At 43.8% G+C, this 17198-nt stretch overlaps 1 pseudogene across 1 annotated transcript; it reads left to right on the forward strand.

Moving 5' to 3' along the window:
* Nucleotides 1–2878: 2878 nt before the first annotated feature.
* LOC123997665 lies at nt 2879–16771 on the forward strand (annotated as a pseudogene). The gene is made up of 25 exons (XR_006832156.1): nt 2879–3032; nt 4139–4232; nt 4323–4440; nt 5808–6025; nt 6165–6236; nt 6374–6496; nt 6725–6900; nt 7184–7313; nt 7521–7721; nt 10355–10586; nt 10807–10863; nt 11013–11376; nt 11624–11696; nt 11855–12180; nt 12409–12702; nt 12890–13059; nt 13217–13270; nt 13423–13525; nt 13641–13765; nt 13959–14096; nt 14309–14356; nt 14463–14663; nt 15020–15127; nt 15413–15559; nt 16199–16771. The product of XR_006832156.1 is annotated as a large proline-rich protein BAG6-like (transcript).
* The last annotated feature ends 427 nt before the right edge of the window (nt 16772–17198 follow it).

The raw sequence follows: 17198 nt of genomic DNA on the forward strand, positions 1-17198 counted from the left end.
GTCGGACCAGCGTTGAACAGACCTCAGCGCGGGAGCTTCTTGTTTTAGTTTCTGTCTGTAGGCAGGGATCAACAAAATGGAGTCGTGGTCAGCTTTTCCGAAAGGCGGGCGGGGCAGGGCCTTATATGCGTCGCGGAAGTTGGAATAGCAATGATCCAAGGTTTTTCCAGCCCTGGTTGCGCAATCGATATGCTGATGAAATTTAGGGAGTCTTGTTTGGCTCCTGTTATCTAACAAAAGACAACTACGTTTTGAATGTGCCCCCACAACTCATTGCACAGTTCCTGTCTTCATGTTATTCTGTCATTTTCCATCATGAGAATGTCTCAAATCAGCTATGTTGCATAACACAGATACATACCCACACAAGCCAATAGCAAATAATATTCCATCACATATGATATGGTATCGGGCTATAGTGTATAACACAGAACCTCACACCAGCCACTTTGGTGCAGGTGAAAGGATTACAAGCCGAGGAAGACCTGAAACATTTTGAGTAGATGCACTGCACTCCTTTTCAAGTGTTTCCCCCCCTGCTTTTCTGAATAACATCAAATTATTTGTAAATGTAAACTGGTTTATGAGTCTGAAGAGGTGGCTTTCTTCCTATGTAAAGCTAGATATCTAGCTGGCCAGTTTCCACTTAAATTCAAATCATCATAAAGTTAGCTGGCTAGCAGTATTCGCACGTGGAAACATGGCAGACAAGGACCGCAATTTAGTAAACATCAATGTCTCGGCGGATGAAGATTTAACAGACACTGGCAGCTACACAAATGCTGGAGATTAGTCATCCTGGGAAGAATTTGCAGATTACCTGCGTAATGGGCCATCCAGCTATACATGTTCGATCCAATTGTCAGAGATAAATCGCCACAGAACAGTGGCAGTTCTGGCTTGTATGGCTCCCTGGGCGAACCCCCCAACATAAATAGCACTATTCTGCACTAACTGTAGTTTTTATTCAGGCATTTGGAACAACACAAATAAATAATCATAACATTTAAATCTATAAATATATATACAAAAATAAGACTAATAAACATCAAAAAGAAGTAACAAAGACAAATAGAAAAGATAATCAAATTATTACACTATTACCCTATTGCTAACAAAAAACATACAAATAAAACTAAATTGCACAAATCCTATCACACAAATACACAAACACACCTATAAAGAAGAGAACCTGGTTTTTACACTATTGCACTTCAAACAAGAAACACGCAAACTAAATTGCACAACTAATTTTATTATAAATTTCATTAGTACTGTACAAAGTTAGAGGTGCGCTATTTGATAGATTCCCTCTGCTCCCCTACCTCGGGCAACCAGTGGGAGAACTGAGGTCAACCTACCCCCGCCCCATCTCGTACTTCTGAGTGGAAGACCCTCCCAAGCAGTAGCCTACCTAGCTCACAAACTAGAATCAGGGCGCCCATGCCGCCTATGCCTAAATCCGCCACTGCCACTGAGGAGGAGAAGAGATTACGACACTGACGAGTCCGAGGAAGAAAGACAGGAGGAGCGGGTTCCAGTCACAGACCCACCAAGGTAGTTTACCATAGTCTATCCACCTTATGTTCAAGCTATATCTATGTTTTGATCAGTTCACTCTCCAAGGAGACTGGAATCCATTAACCGTTACATCAGGTTGGGCTCCTGGCTAGGCTACTCAAATCCAGAGGAAAACAAACGGAATGGAAGGGTGCATTTCAGTCCAACTACAAAGTGACTTCATGTCTTTTCCGATTGCCCTGAGCAGCAGGGGTGTATTCATTACGACTTGCAACGGGAGCGGTTTACCGTTTAAGAACCCAACGGAAGCAAACGAAACGGGGTGGGACATACCAGAATTTGTCCAATAGAAACTCTCGTTTTTTGTTTCGAATAAACGTTTCTGTTATATAACGTTTTGAAACAGAACATGTTTAATGAATACACCCCAGGTTTTGACCCCCTGTGTATGTTGTACTGCCTCTGCCCAGAGGTCCAGTCTTTTTGTGGCATGCCCTATTGCAGCTCTGATCTCTGGATGCACAAGGATATTTTTAAATGTATGGTTCTGCACAGAGCTGGCTTTTGTGGCCACTATTCAAGTCCCAATTTCAGTTCTCTAAACTAGTTCCTGGTAGTCATCCACCATATTTAATACTAGAAAATGCTCTAGTGGTTAGTCTCTTGATTATAGTTTCTGTGCAATTAGGAGATGGAGAAGAAGCCAGTATTATTAACATGCACACAGCAACAGGCTCATCTCCCAGAAGTGTACCATGCCTATTTTGGCTTTAGCAAAAACATGCAAACTCAGACAGCATTTATTTACCAGTAGATTATATTTTTGTTTGCATAGTATATATTTTTTTTGTATAGGACAGGCACATCTTTCCGCTTTTCAACCCCTACTTATCTTGCATTTATCAAACAACAAACGAGACTCAAACAAAGGTAAAAAGGAGCACTTTGTTTCCCTTTTATTATACTGTCACCTTCCAGTAATATGAATATAGGATTACTGGTTCAATCCCCTGTCGGGCTCTTCCTCTCGCAATCACTACATAGCTGTGAATTGATAATCCCAGCGGTCTCAGGCCTTCGTTGGAACTGGAAACCCCGTTCACTTTGATGGGGTGCCTTGTAAAGAAAGAGGAAATCATGTCTCACTTTGTTAATGAGATCTTGGACCTCTTGGTTTCCCCTAATTTCATACAGGCCTGGTTTAACAAAAACATCCACACTTTACCTTCATCTACTACTGTAACTGTACTGGGGAAATTATCTGGCTGGCTAGCAAATCCATTTAGCAGATATAAACTAAACATGTTGAACTGACTTGATGAGCACGTCCCATTTGTTACTGTATGTTTGAAACGTCACAGCTGTTCTGGTAGCTAATCATATGTCACGTTACTTGAACCGCAGTTGCTATCATCATAGGAGGAACTAGTTAGCTTTACATGCCACACTGAATAATCGGTAAACATTCAGTTGAAATCGGAATATTTAACTTCACAGATAGGAGATATCAAGTAAGTAAATAACTAGCTAGCTAGGTGGTAGGTAGCTAGCTAACGTTAGCTGATTTCATACAGTTTATGGTTACGTTAGCTCAAGGCTAGCTCGCTAACGGCTGGCTAAAAGCTAACGTAGATGTGAGATACCTAGCTACACGTTTCACTGTCGTTTTTTGTCAATATTCGTGAGAAATTGATTGGACCATCACATTTGTATAAATTCCATCTACAGTTAATATCAAGAGAACGCGGACGTAAATGTTTTGTTTGACCGTGTTTGCTTCAAGGCAAGGATGTTAGCCATTCAGCTAGCTAGCCATTTTAGCTAGATAACTATGGCAGCTTCCATGAGCGTTAACGTTAGACCACACAGTATCTTTGTTTAGGCAGTAGCTAGCTAACGTTAAAGTTAGCTAGGTAATTACCCAATTGAAATTATATTAGCCACATTATACCATGGATATTGTTGAATACTCGTTTCTGATTGGCTTCAAGAGCATTTTAGGCCGTACAATATTTCCTATAACGCACGGTACATCAGCATGGTAGAATTCAATGGCTATAGTTCATTCTTACATTTTCTACGTTTGAGCTGATTTTTGATAGCAAATGTCGAATTGAAAACATTTAATTCGATTTTCATAATAGCAATTTAGGACTGATGGCTTGGTTAGCTTAACTAGTAACTCTGTTGGTTTGGTTACCAAGGCAACTACTACAGCAATATAGTACATTTGCTTGCTACTTCAGTGGATGTGGAACACATTTATTTCTACCTGCAAATTAACACATTTCTAGCGGCAAATGTGTTAAAGGTGCACTATGCAGAAATATTTTTTTGCTAAAATTCTAATAGTTTGCCTGATTTAAGTTTAATGACAAAACAGTTTCGAGAATCATTGTATAATCTAAACTGCTGTGAAGTATATTTTCCATAACCAAACATATTGTATTTTCAGCTGGTGTACTAAACGGAGAGTAAAAGATGCAAAAACCAAACTTAAACTTTTTCCATAACCAAGCATATTGTATTTCCCTCATTGATTAACCCTTACATAATGCTATTCATGACAGCATTGATATGATACTTTATTATATTGCCTCTGTTACTTGACACACAGGGTAAACGTAACCATGGAGGAACCAGGTGCTGATATAGAGGTGACTGTCAAAACTTTGGACTCCCAGAGCCGAAGTTACACTGTAGGCGGACAGGTACGTTCTCATATCCAACAGAGCGCTTTTACAGTAGCCTTACATATACTGGATATAGGCCTAATCCTCACACCGTTGTCTTTTTCTCAGTTGACAGTGAAAGAGTTCAAGGAGCACATTGCCACTTCAGTTGGGATCCCTGTGGACAAACAGAGGCTGATCTACCAGGGCCGAGTCCTGCAGGATGAGAGGACCCTGACAGAGTACAGTGAGTACCCGTAATTTCCGGACTATAAGCCGCTACTTTATTCCCAGGCTTTGAACCTTGCGGTTTATACAATGACGCGGCTAATTTATGGATTTTTCCCGTTTTCACAAGATTCATGCCGCCAAAAAAACTGAGCACCGTCACATAATGTGATGTAAATCGAGCGTGCTCAAACTTCCCATCATTCTGATTACGGTAGTAATTTTGTCACCCTCATCATGGCAAAGACACGGAGAAATGCATATGATGCAGCTTTCAAGTTGAAGGCGATCGATCTGGCTGTTGGAAAAGGAAATAGAGCTGCTGCGTGGGAGCTTGGCCTTAATGAGTCGATGATAAGACGTTGGAAAGCAGCGTGAGGAACTGCCTCAGTGCAAAAAGACAACAACAGCTTTCAGAGGGAAGAAAAGCAGATGGCCCAAATTATTTGCAGCCACTCGACATCAGTGTAAATTGTGCATTTAAGGTGGCGCTCCTTGTTCAGTGGGAGGCTTGGATGACAAGTGGGGAGAAATCCTTCACTAAAACGGGCCGCATGCAAAGAGCAACTTATGGTCAAGTCTGCCAGTGGGTCCTGACAGCGTGGAGCATTGTAAAAAAAAATATATAAAAAAAATCCAAGGGGCAGCATGAGCTCAGCGGGGTATTTGCCTCCGGATGAAAGTGACGAGAGTGAAAACGATCCAACATCGGATGAAGCAATTCTGAGGCAACTCCGACACAGAAGGAGATGACTTCAGTGGTTTCAGTGCACAGGAGGAGGAAGATGGTGACCAATGATTTTCTTGGTAGACCACTGTTTAATTTTTGTTACAGGGCGTATTTCGTTTAAAGGCTGTGTAAAGTTAATTTGTTTCAATGTACCGGTAGGCACCTGTGGCTTAGACATGTGCGGCTTATTTATGTACAAAATACATATTTTTTAATAATTCAGTGGGTGCGTTTTATATTCAGGTGCGCTTAATAGTCCAGCAATTACGGTAAAGCTGTCTGTGGAGTTGCCTGGAACCAATAGAAAACAGCCATATGCTAATAAACATGAAATTAGTCCAGACAATTTTATCTGGAGCAGCACACAGCTGCAGTGACGCATCTGTCAACACAGAAACGCTGCAAACAGTCATATCTTTGTCTATATGTGATCTACAGAATAAGTCTTATTCACTTATTCCATGACTTTAAAGGCCAGTAATGCACAGATGTAAGCCTATTATACAACTGCACACCATCAGAACTTGAGTATCCATCATATAATTGTTATGAGCCGTTTGGCTGCTTTGCACATCACCTGATAGATTGATGAAGCACCAGTGTCCTCTAACATGAATAGAGATGATATTCCTTGCTCTCTGTTTCCTCTGTCTCAGACGTCGATGGAAAAGTCATCCACCTGGTGGAGCGGGCCCCCCCTCAGCCCTCCCAGGCAGGCTCGGGGTCAGGGGGAGCGGAGGCCGGAGCGCCGCCGTCCTCTACCACCTCCCAGGGAACGTCCCAAGTGCCCCCACACGACCGCAACGCCAACAGCTATGTCATGCTGGGGACCTTCAACCTCCCCGTTAACGTCATGGACCCTCAGCAGATCCAGGTACAGCTTTTTTGTGTGTGTGTGTTACCCCTTTTTGGATCATATTTGTCTTGGTTCTATGGTTTATAATGATATCCTGAGCGCCTGGTGTGGATCAGCACTGATATCTAGCCTGTACTGTCTACTACACTCTTACTAGATGTCAGTCCAGCAAATGATGTCAGGTTTGGGTGAGAATGCTAGGAATGCCAGAGTCAGCACCAGCACCGGGGTATGAAATCAAATATATGATTTATAACATAGTATACATCCTCATTTATGGATTTTATATATCAATTTCTATATATACACAAAATGCTATGAATAAACATGTTGAGTAGCTGTCAACTAATACTCTTGCTGTCACAGAGCAATGGTTCCATGAATGTGCACATTGATATGGACCAATCGGTGCAGAGTGAGCCCAGGCTGAGACTGCTATTGGCTGAGAACCTGCTGAGGGACACCACTGCTCTCATCGAGAGGATGGAGGTGAGGTGTTAAGTTATAAAGATTAGAACAACTAGGAATACCCACAGTACAGACCTTTTTTTAATGAATACACTGGCTCAAACGTGAAACATAAGTATTTGGACAAAATGTTACTTGAAGATATTCTAGGCAGTCTCAGGAAGCAGGTCTATTTGAGTTCGAAGTAATTCAATTAAGATGACTGAGCAACGTCCTCCCCTTGCCTGCTACCTTGTCGCTCAATCTCAGGATCAACCAAGCGGAACCTCAACCCAACCGGATGCTGCTGCTGCACCTCCTCCCTCTTCCTCCTCCACTCCCTCTCCCTCCACCCAGCCCATGGACACATCTCCACCTTCATCTACTCCCCCTCCATCCTTCTCTTCCTCCACTCAAACAGAGGGAGCCGCCCAAGCTGGACCCAAGTAAGACATTATTGCTAACTATCGCTGTCCTGCATGTTTTTTGTTGCTCTATACTGAATAAAAAGGATGCTGGATTAATCCAAAAGTTATCAAACTGGGCATTTTAATGTGAATTAAGAAGAATAGAACTTAATCCAGAACTTGAGACCTGCATGCAAAATGTTCACTTTTGCACAGAATCTCCCATTGACATCAGCACATGAGACTTGACTTTAGACATCGTGGTTGTTATTAAAGACCTGTGATGCATGTAAGGATAACTCATCCCCTCTCCCCTTGACAGTCACCCCAGCCCAGCAGAGCTGGTAGAGATGCTGTCAGAGCTGAGGAGGGTGGAGGAGAGGCTTCAGCCATTCGTCCAGAGAACACACTCTATCCTAGAGTCTGCTACCACTGCAGAATACGCCAACACCGTAAGCTTTTCACCACTGCATTCCTCAGTGCTTTGTGGTTAGGTACAATTCACATGCACTAATCAGACATAGAAAGTCATGAGCGTTTGCTGTTGTATTGTAGTTGGACTCTTACAATACTTGTCACTTTCCCCACATGACTACCTGAATAAAATATCAAAACACACATTCAGAAAATGGCTTCAGCCCTTTTCTTGTCACACACAGGAAAGAGAGGAGGATCAGCGGATTCTCAACCTGGTGGGGGAGGCCCTCCGTCTCCTGGGCAATGCCCTGGTTGCCCTTAGTGACCTGCGCTGCAACCTGTTGAGTCCCGCCCCACGCCACTTACACGTGATCCGGCCAATGTCTCACTACACCGCCCCAGTGTCCATGCCTGGAACCGTGCACCATCACATCCCGCTACATGTTAGTTGGCGTTGTATCCCATTGTCAAACTTGTTTTGTTGTGACCTGGCAGACACTTACACCTATTACATTATTTCTGTCTTATGTACATTACCGGTCAAATGTTTTAGAACGCCTACTCATTCAAGGGATTTTCTTTATTGTTACTATTTTGTACATTGTAGAATAATATTGAAGACATCAAAACTCTGAAATAACACACATGGAATCATGTGGTAACCAAACATCCTTCACTCCTTCATTTTGGGGCGGCAGGGTAGCCTAGTGGTTAGTGTTGGACTAGTAACCGAAAGGTTGCAAGTTCAAATCCCTGTTACTTGAACTCTGAAGCATTTATTTGGGCTGCAATTTCTAAAGCTGGTAAATCTAATGAACTTATTCTCTGCAGAGGTAACTCTGGGTCTTCCTTTCCTGTGGCGGTCCTCATGAGAGCCAGTTTCATCATAGTGTTTGATGGTTTTTGCGACTACACTTGAAGAAACTTTAAAAGTTCTTGACATTTTTCGTATTGACTGACCTTCATGTCTTAAAGTAATGATGGACGGTCGTTTTCCTTTGCTTATTTGAGCTGTTCTTTCCATAACATGAACTTGGTCTTTTACCAAATAAGTTTATCTTCTGTATACCGACCCCTACCTTGTCACCACACAACTGATTGGCTCAAATGCATTCAGAAGGCAGGAAATCCCACAAATGAACTTTTAACAAGGCACACTTGTTAATTGAAATGCATTCCAGGTGACTACCTCATGAAGCTGGTTGGGAGAATGCCAAGCGTGTGCAAAGCTGTCATCAAGGCAAAGGGTGGAAACTTTGAAGAAACCCAAATATTAAATATATTTTGATTTGTTTAACACTTCTTTTGGTTACTACATGATTCCATGTGTTATTTCGTAGTTTTGATGTCTTGACTATTATTCTACAATGTCGAAAAATGTACAAATAAAGACCCTTGAATGAATAGGTGTTCTAAATCTTCTGACCGGTAGTGTATTTAGTTCGAGGTTTACATACACTTCGGTTGGAGTCATTAACTCGTTTTTCAACCACTCCACCAAATTCTTGTTAACAAACTATAGTTTTGGCAAGTCTGTTAGGACATCTACTTTGTGCATGACACAAGTAATTTTTCCAACAATTGTTTACAGACAGATTATTTCACTTATAATTTACTATATCACAATTCCAGTGGGTCAGAAGTTTACATATACTAAGTTGAGTGTGCCTTTTAAACAACTTGGAAAATTCCAGAAAATATGGCTTTAGAAGCTTCTGATATGCTAATTAACATCATTTGAGTCAATTGGAGGTGAACCTGTGGATGTATTTCAAGGCATACCTTCAAACTCCGTGCCTCTTTGCTTGACATCATGGGGAAATTAGCTAAGACCTCAGAAAACAAACATTTGTAAACCTCCACAAGCCTGGTTCATCCTTGGGAGCGATTTCCAAATGCCTGAAGGTACCACATTCATCTGTACAAACAATAGTACGCAAGTCGAAACATGCGACCGCGCAGGAGTCATACCGCTCAGGAAGGAGATGCGTTCTGTCTCCTAGAGATGAATGTACTTTGGTGCGAAAAGTGCAAATCAATCCCAGAACAACAGCAAAGGTGAAGATGCTGGAGGAAACTGATACAAAATAATCTATATCTACAGTAAAACGAGTTCTATATCGACATAACCTGAAAGGCCGCTCAGCAAGGAAGAAGCCACTGCTCCAAAACCACCAAAATAAAAAGCCACTGCAACTGCACATGGGGACAAAGATTGTACTTTTTTGAGAAATGTCCTCTGGTCTGATGAAACAAAAATGGAACTGTTTGGCCATAATGACCATCGTTATATTTGGAGGGAAAAGGGGGAGGCTTGCAAGCCGAAGAACACCATCCCAACCGTGAAGCACGGAGGTGACGGCATCATGTTGTGGGGTTGCTTTGCTGCAGGAGGGACTGGTGCACTTCACAAAATAGATGGCATCATGAGAAAGGACAATTATGTGGATATATTGAAGCAACATCTCAAGACATCAGTCAGGAAGTTAAAGCTTGGTCGCAAATGGGTCTTCCAAATGGACAATGACCCCAAGCATACTTCCAAAGTTGTGGAAAACTGGCTGAAGGACAACGAAGTCAAGGTATTGGAGTGGCCTTCACAAAGCCCTGGACAGAACTAAAAGTGTGTGCGAGCAAGGAGGCCTACAAACCTGACTCAGTTACACCAGCTCTGTCAGGGGAATGGGCCAAAATTCACCCAACTTATTGTGGGAAGCTTGTGGAAGGCTACCCAAACATTTGACCCAAGTTAAACAATTTAAAGGCAATTGTATCAAATACTAATTGAGTGTATGTGAACTTCTGACCCACTGGGAATGTGATGAAAGAAATAAAAGCTAAAATAAATCATAACTCTACTATTATTCTGACATTTCACATTCTTAAAATAAAGTGGTGATCCTAACTGACCTAAGACAGGGAATTTTTACTAGGATTAAATTTCAGGAATTGTGAAAGACTGAGTTTAAATGTATTTGGATAAGGTGTATGTAAACTTTGGTTAGTTTTAAATTTATTTGATATAGTTTGCCAATGGAACACAGTACTTCAATGACATTTTGAAACTCATCTGCAGATGAACCTGGGAGCCACGGTCACAATGGCGTCCAATGGCAGACCAGCTACAGACGGACAGGCCCAGCCCAGTCAGACCCCCGGCCAGTCGGACCAGCCAGGTCAGGGACAGACTTCCCCCTCACAGCCTCCCCCGTCCAATCAGCAGGCTGGACAGGGACAGCCCGGCCCCCGGGTCATCAGGATCAGCCACCAGACAATGCCGGTGGTCATGATGCAGATGAACACGGACGGTGTGTTGTCCCGTACCCGCCACTGATTGAATGCTTTACCACAACTTGTCCATCCGTTTCTCGTCCACAAATGGCCCATTGGAAGTTAATAACTCTACCATTGCATTTATTCCCATTTACACCCCTTTGGCTGTTATTTTTTAAGTGCTTGTTAAACCATAGTGTCCATTTGTTTTTACACACGGTTTACAGTTCAAACATTGTCTGTGTGTGTTTACAGACTCTGGTGTTCCTCAGGCAGCTGGACAGCCAAATGTTGCAGGAATGGGTCAGCCAGGTGAGTGTTGGTAACACTTCATGATGATGTTTTAGTACCTCTGGTTGTATCTCCGAATAACTGCGGACTAGAGTAAAGCCCCGTAAACCAGAGATCCTGAATCCAATATTCAAGGCACAAAGAAACCTTTTCTTATACTCTCTCCCCAGGCTTCCAGATGCCTCCTGGTGTTCAGATGAATCCAGACTTCATGCAGTCCATCGTGCAGCAGATCGCCCAGTACACTGAGGCTGTAGCTGCTGCCACCGGGGGCGCCATCCCTGGCCAACCCCCCCCAGCCTACCCCCCCAGGCTCCACTGCTACCTCTTCCACAACCACCACCGGCCCTAACACCCCCACCACCACCCCCACAGCCCCCCCTCCGCCTTCTCCCGGGGCCCCCCAGGCCAGGGTGGTGTTCACCCGGCCCGCCTTTGCTCCCAGGATCCCTCCACCCGTCTTTGGCACCCGGGGGGGCCACCATCAACCTGAGGACTAGCGTGCCGCCCATGATGGGTCCGCAACCAGGACAGGTGAGCATGTTTGTTATAGAGGGTTTGGTGCCCTATGGGTTTAGTGCAGGACTGGGATTAATGTCTTGTAGATTTCCGTTTTGACAAGAAGTTGTCAGACTTGGCATTCGTGTTTGCTAGTCGTTGTGGGCATTTCCATCGACAGTACCAATTGTCTTAAGCTATAGTGCTCTGAAATCTTAATGACATCGCCATGTTTGCATTATATGTTAACGTTAACTGTTGACCTATGACCTCTCCCCCACAGCCCTTCCCTCCTGCTGCCCTCAATCAGATGATCAGTGGACTGGTGGGACAACTCCTGATACCTGGACAGATGGGTATACACCCCACCTTTCAAACCTCTTATTTGTATATATTTTTTTTTGGGGGGGGGGGTTGCATAGTTACCAATCACACTAAAAGTGAATCCTCTGTTTAAAGTGTTAAGTGTACTGTTAGCCGACTAATCTTGTTCCTTTCTTCCCCCCCCCCCCAGCTGGTCAAACAGCCACCTCCTCTGCCTCTCATGCCTTCTCCTCTGCTTCTCATACCTTCTCCTCATCCTCCTCCAACTCTTCTTCTTCCTCCTCATCCTCCTCTGGCCCTATCCCCACTCCTGCTCCTGCCCCTGGCACCACTGTTCCCCCAGGCCAGCCCGGAGCCATCCCCACCATGCCCCAGGGAGCTCCCCCTGACCTGGCCCAGCTCCTGGGCTCTCTCCTGGGGACCGCAGGGGCAGTTCCTGGGGCCATGGGACCCTCCATCACTGTGACTATGCCTGGAGTGCCTGCCTTCGTCCAAGGAGTGTCTGACTTCATGCAGGTCAGTGTCTGGATCGGAGTTTGTTCCAAGGGTATTCTGTGGATTAGGACACATAGAGCAGTAGAGCCTGTTACAACAGAATGGTTGAAACCAAGATTACATCATCCCCCAGTTAACTGACGTGTTAGTTGTAAGAATACCTTAATGGCATCTTAACAACACATCTTTCATATGATACATTTTTATTTTCTCCCTGTCCATCATCCATAATCTCGCTCTCCATCTCAGGCTTCCGGACCAGTCTTCCCACCACCCCCCCAACAGTGCCCCCCAGCCCCCTGCCTCTGGTACCACCCCCCCCTCCACCCGGGACCACCCCTAACCCTCCCACGGGGGACGGTGCCGGGGCCCAGGGAGAGGCCCTGAATCCGGAGTTGTTCACTGGGATTGTACAGGGGGTCCTGTCCACCATGATGGGCTCCCTGGGCTCTCCCCAGAGCAACACTGAGAGCATCGCCCAGTTCATCCAGAGGCTCTCTGAGACCAGCAACATCTTCACACCCGGCACAGGGGACGCCATGGGTAAGAGTTTCTGTCTTGTGTGCTTTCTTTTTTCTCTCTGTCCCTTTTTCTTGAACCTTGCTCTCTCTTCCTGTTTCTGTCTATGAAGTATAATCTATTTCTCCCACGTTCCCTCTTTTTCTCCCATGCTCTCTCTCTTCCTCAAATGTTTTTGTTCCATGTCCACACAGTTGTCTCTCTCCCTCAGGTTTCTTTGGAGACCTACTGACCCTGGTGTGTCAGAACTTCTCCATGGTGGACCTGGTCTTGCTGCTCCACGGCCAGAACCAGCCCCTGGGTCGCATCCAAACCCAGCTGTCTCAGTTCTTCACCCAGCACTACCTCAACGGGAGCGAGCCCACCGACCACAACATTGCTGTGAGTGGGCTACCGTCTATATAACCGCCTCTGTCTGGGATGTTACTGTCACGCGTCAATTACTGTCACTGCACATGGGGCTAGACAAGCTACTTGATGAGTCTCATTATCTCACCCCTTTGGTTCTTTTTCTTTGTTATTTTCACTGTGATCCTAGGCTGCTGCTGATGGTCTCATCAATGAACTTGAGGAGTACATTACAGAGAGCTTTGTAAGTACCGTAGTTCACTTACGCTGCCCCCTTTTATAGTCCGTGGTCTTCAAATTGCTCAATAATACTAGTCACTTTTAAATTCTCCCCGTGGCTAGTTGGTCAGAGGTGAATCATTCGCTCACATTTCTCTCTTTGTCTTGGTCCTTCAGTCTTCAGTGGCAGTGTTGGAGGGTGTCAACATCACTCAGACCAACCTGTCCTTCTTCAGACAGCAGTTAACGCGTATCGCCACACACATACTCCGCTGCACAGGTAACATTCTGTCTTCATTGTGCCAAATTATTTTATTTGACGCAATTCATCTGACCTGGCCTATGAATGTCTATGCTTTTGTCACTTATTGCTGGGGGTTTTTCACCTCCTGCAGACAACACGTTTGGGCCGCAGCTGCTGCAGATGTGCAACCAGGGGCTGTTTGAGTGTCTGGCCCTTAACCTGTACTGTCTGAGAGGAGAGCAGAGTGCCCTCACTTCTGTCATCAACCACCGCATAGTCAGTACATGCACGCATACACACACACACACAATGTTCCTTATGATATGATATACAACCTCCCACTCCATGTCTCTCCTCCTTCCATCCAGGTTATCTCTCTGTCAGATGATTTATAATACTCCTTCTATAGATTTGAAAAAAAGAGCTAAATGGAGGTGAAATAGGTGTGTTGACCCCTCTCCTGTTACAGAGGACGTTGTCGGCTGACATGAACCCCAGCCTGGTGAACTGGCTGACCAGTATGCTGACCATGAGGCTCCAGGTCATCCTGGAGCACATCCCAGTCACAGAGGACCAGATACTGCATTATGTCGTCCACACACAGCAGGTAATTAACACACACACCATCTCGCAAACAGGTCATAGTGTTTAAAAATAATTTAAGCACACTGTTAGTGTTCTAGAAGGCTCATTTACTGGACTACTATCGAACAATGCACGTGGATACCATCATTTCCTAATCAACTGTCAGTTACGATAGCTGTCATAGATTCCATTACCACATTCCAAGCAATATACGTTAAATGGTTTATTTTCAAGGGGGAGGCTTCTAATGCACAGGAGCCTCAACGTGCCCAGATCATGGAGGTAAGGTTTTAAAATGTATTTGTAAAATTAATTATATTGTCCTCGATATAACTTGGTGTGTTGTTTCTTATCATAACTCTCTTTCTCTATCGCCATCCCACCTTAGATGGAGGCCACCCACTCCCCAGCCCCGGCCACCACAGCTGAGGAAGCCATGGCGTCATCACAGGAGACTAGGGCAGAACCCAGGGAAACTGGAGCCACCGGAGGGGCTGCGCCATTGGGTGGCGCCATGGCAGCAGCTGAAGCCAGCGGGAGGGAGGAGCCTGGTAGAGAGACTGAGGCCTGGACTGCTGCCGTCCCTGCTGTAAGAACACTGTTCAGCTCTCTCCCACTACTTGTTCAATCTTTCTCTCGTCCACTTTAGTTTCTTTGCCATTCTCTGTCTTCATGCTGTTTACTCTTTAAATTTTTTTATTTAAATACATATAGGCTTCTAGTTGAATTTATACTGAATTTTTGCAAAAGTGTCATTGACTTGTAGTTTGGATTCTTGGAGAAAGAAAATATGAAAGGAAATGATCCAGCAATGGAAGTGTTTCGCCTAATCAGATCTGCATCCAAACCCATTCAAGTCTTAAAATCCAGTGTGCAGTTATATGGCTCTCGAGTGAGTTTAATTGTCTGTCTGTTATTTTGATCATGTCCGTCACTGTGTAATAGGAGTGGGTACCCATCATCAGACATGACCTGATCACCCAGAGGAAGATGAAGGCCCAGCCTCCCATGTCTGACGCCTATTTACATGGGATGCCTGCCAAACGCAGGAAGGTAAATAGATGCCCTGTGAATGAAACTAACTTATGTGCGAAAGACAAGCCCTGATCTCACAGGTCTTCCGTTATAGGAGGCATCCTGCAAGCTTTGTTGGCAGAATGCTTCCAGGCTGTATTTGTAGTTGACCCTCCATGGCTAAAACATGGGAGACTTGCTATATCAGGGCTAACATAAACTCTGATCATTGTAGTATCAGCATGCTATGTTCAACATTGAGTGCAAGGGCTTATTGTCGCACTAAAAGTTGGATTAGCGTATGACCAGGGTGTGTGTTTTTAGACCGGACAAGGGGACGGCGCTCTTCTCTCCCTCTCTGACGCCGTTAGCAGGGCGGCAAGGACGGCCGGAGTCAGGCCAGTCACTTCCCCAGACAACCTGCAGGAGGAGCTTGACAGCCCTGAGCTCCAAGAGGCCTATGCAGAGCAGGTACAGTCCTCCACTAACACTCACTGACAGAAAAACAAGCAGTTTCATTCCATGGCTTCTCTTATTAAGATTACAGATGTCACACATTGACTTTGACACATAACAGTTAAATGCAGTGGTGGAAAAGGTACCAAAAAGTACCCATTTTCTAGTCAAGATAACTTAATAGAAAATGACTCAAGTGAAAGTCACCCAGTAAAATACTTGAGTAAAAGTCTTTGTTTTTAAATATAAATTCCTTATATATTTGGCAAACCAGACGGCACTGTGTGTTTGTTTTTCATTTGCGGATAGCCAGGGGCACTCTCCAACACCCAGACATAATTTACAAACAAAGCATGTGTTTAGTGAGGCCACAGAGTTGACCAGAGATGTTCTCTTGATAAGTGTGCGAATTGGACAATTTCTGTCCTGCTAAGCATTCAAAATCAAATGAGTACTTTTTGGTGTCAGGGAAATTGTATGGAGTAAAAAGTACATTGTTTTCTTTAGGAATGTAGTGAAGTAGTTTGCTTTACTATTTATATTGAAGTGTTTTGCACCACTGGTTGTGATTTTCAATATTGAACGATGATAGCTGATGCATTTTATATATTGAACAACCTTTTTTGTAATTGCCACCTTTGTCCTCTGTATCAGGTGAAGAAAGACATAAAGAAGCGAGTGAGAGAGGACCCGGACTTCAGCTCTCAGCAGTTCCCTAACACACACAGAGCTTTTTCATCAGACTCATAACCCAAACACATCTTGTTTTGCAAACCGATTCAATTGAAACATAACCAACCTGTATACATCACCACCATCCTTCAGTTTTACTTTTGGATTGCTCAGTATCACAACTGAATGCAGTTAAACCTACCAATTTTTTGTTGTACCATAGACACCTTGACTAATTTACTGATTTTATTTTTCCAGCGCCTGTTTTTTTCTCCACCCTCACCATGATGGAACACACCTGATTTGACAAGTTTTGTTTGGACTTTATTTTATGGATGACTTTTACACTTTACCGTAACATCTGCAATGCTCCGTTTTGTTTAGCGTTACCATGTCAATATTATCGTGCCTATACATCTAACCTGTTTTGTGTTTTTCATTAGCTTCCCTGAAAATAAAAATGGCTTATTTCAAGAGTATGCTTTCATGGGATGAAAGTAAATGCTGTTTTGGTACATGAATGTAAGTGTGCTGAATAAATAACTTAGTACACTATGTTGTTTAATGGTGCTTGTGGAGAAACAATAAGTACCGGCCTTTCAGTTGTCTAGGGCAGTTATCAACATATTTTATTTTTTACATTACCCTAATAAAACAGTTCTGTAAGAATGAGGTTTGTGCAATGGGCCTAATACATTATCACAGCATATTGGCTATATTGAACCTTTATTTTAACTAGGCGTGAGTTCAGAACAAATTCTTATTTTACAGTGACAGCCTACCCCAGATGTCCCTCCGCTCCCCTATATGCCTGCCCTGACAATATTGTTCTTAGAACAGATATTTAATTTAAGCTTTGAATACAAAATAGATCACCCATAGATTGGTGTAGCATTTGGAAGGCACCGCTGAGCATAAATTTAAATAATTTGCAAGTCATTTCTATTTTACTGGATTGATGGTACCTGCATCTGATGGTCAT

This window comes from Oncorhynchus gorbuscha, linkage group LG15, assembly GCF_021184085.1.
Source record: "Oncorhynchus gorbuscha isolate QuinsamMale2020 ecotype Even-year linkage group LG15, OgorEven_v1.0, whole genome shotgun sequence".
Taxonomy (NCBI): domain Eukaryota; kingdom Metazoa; phylum Chordata; class Actinopteri; order Salmoniformes; family Salmonidae; genus Oncorhynchus; species Oncorhynchus gorbuscha.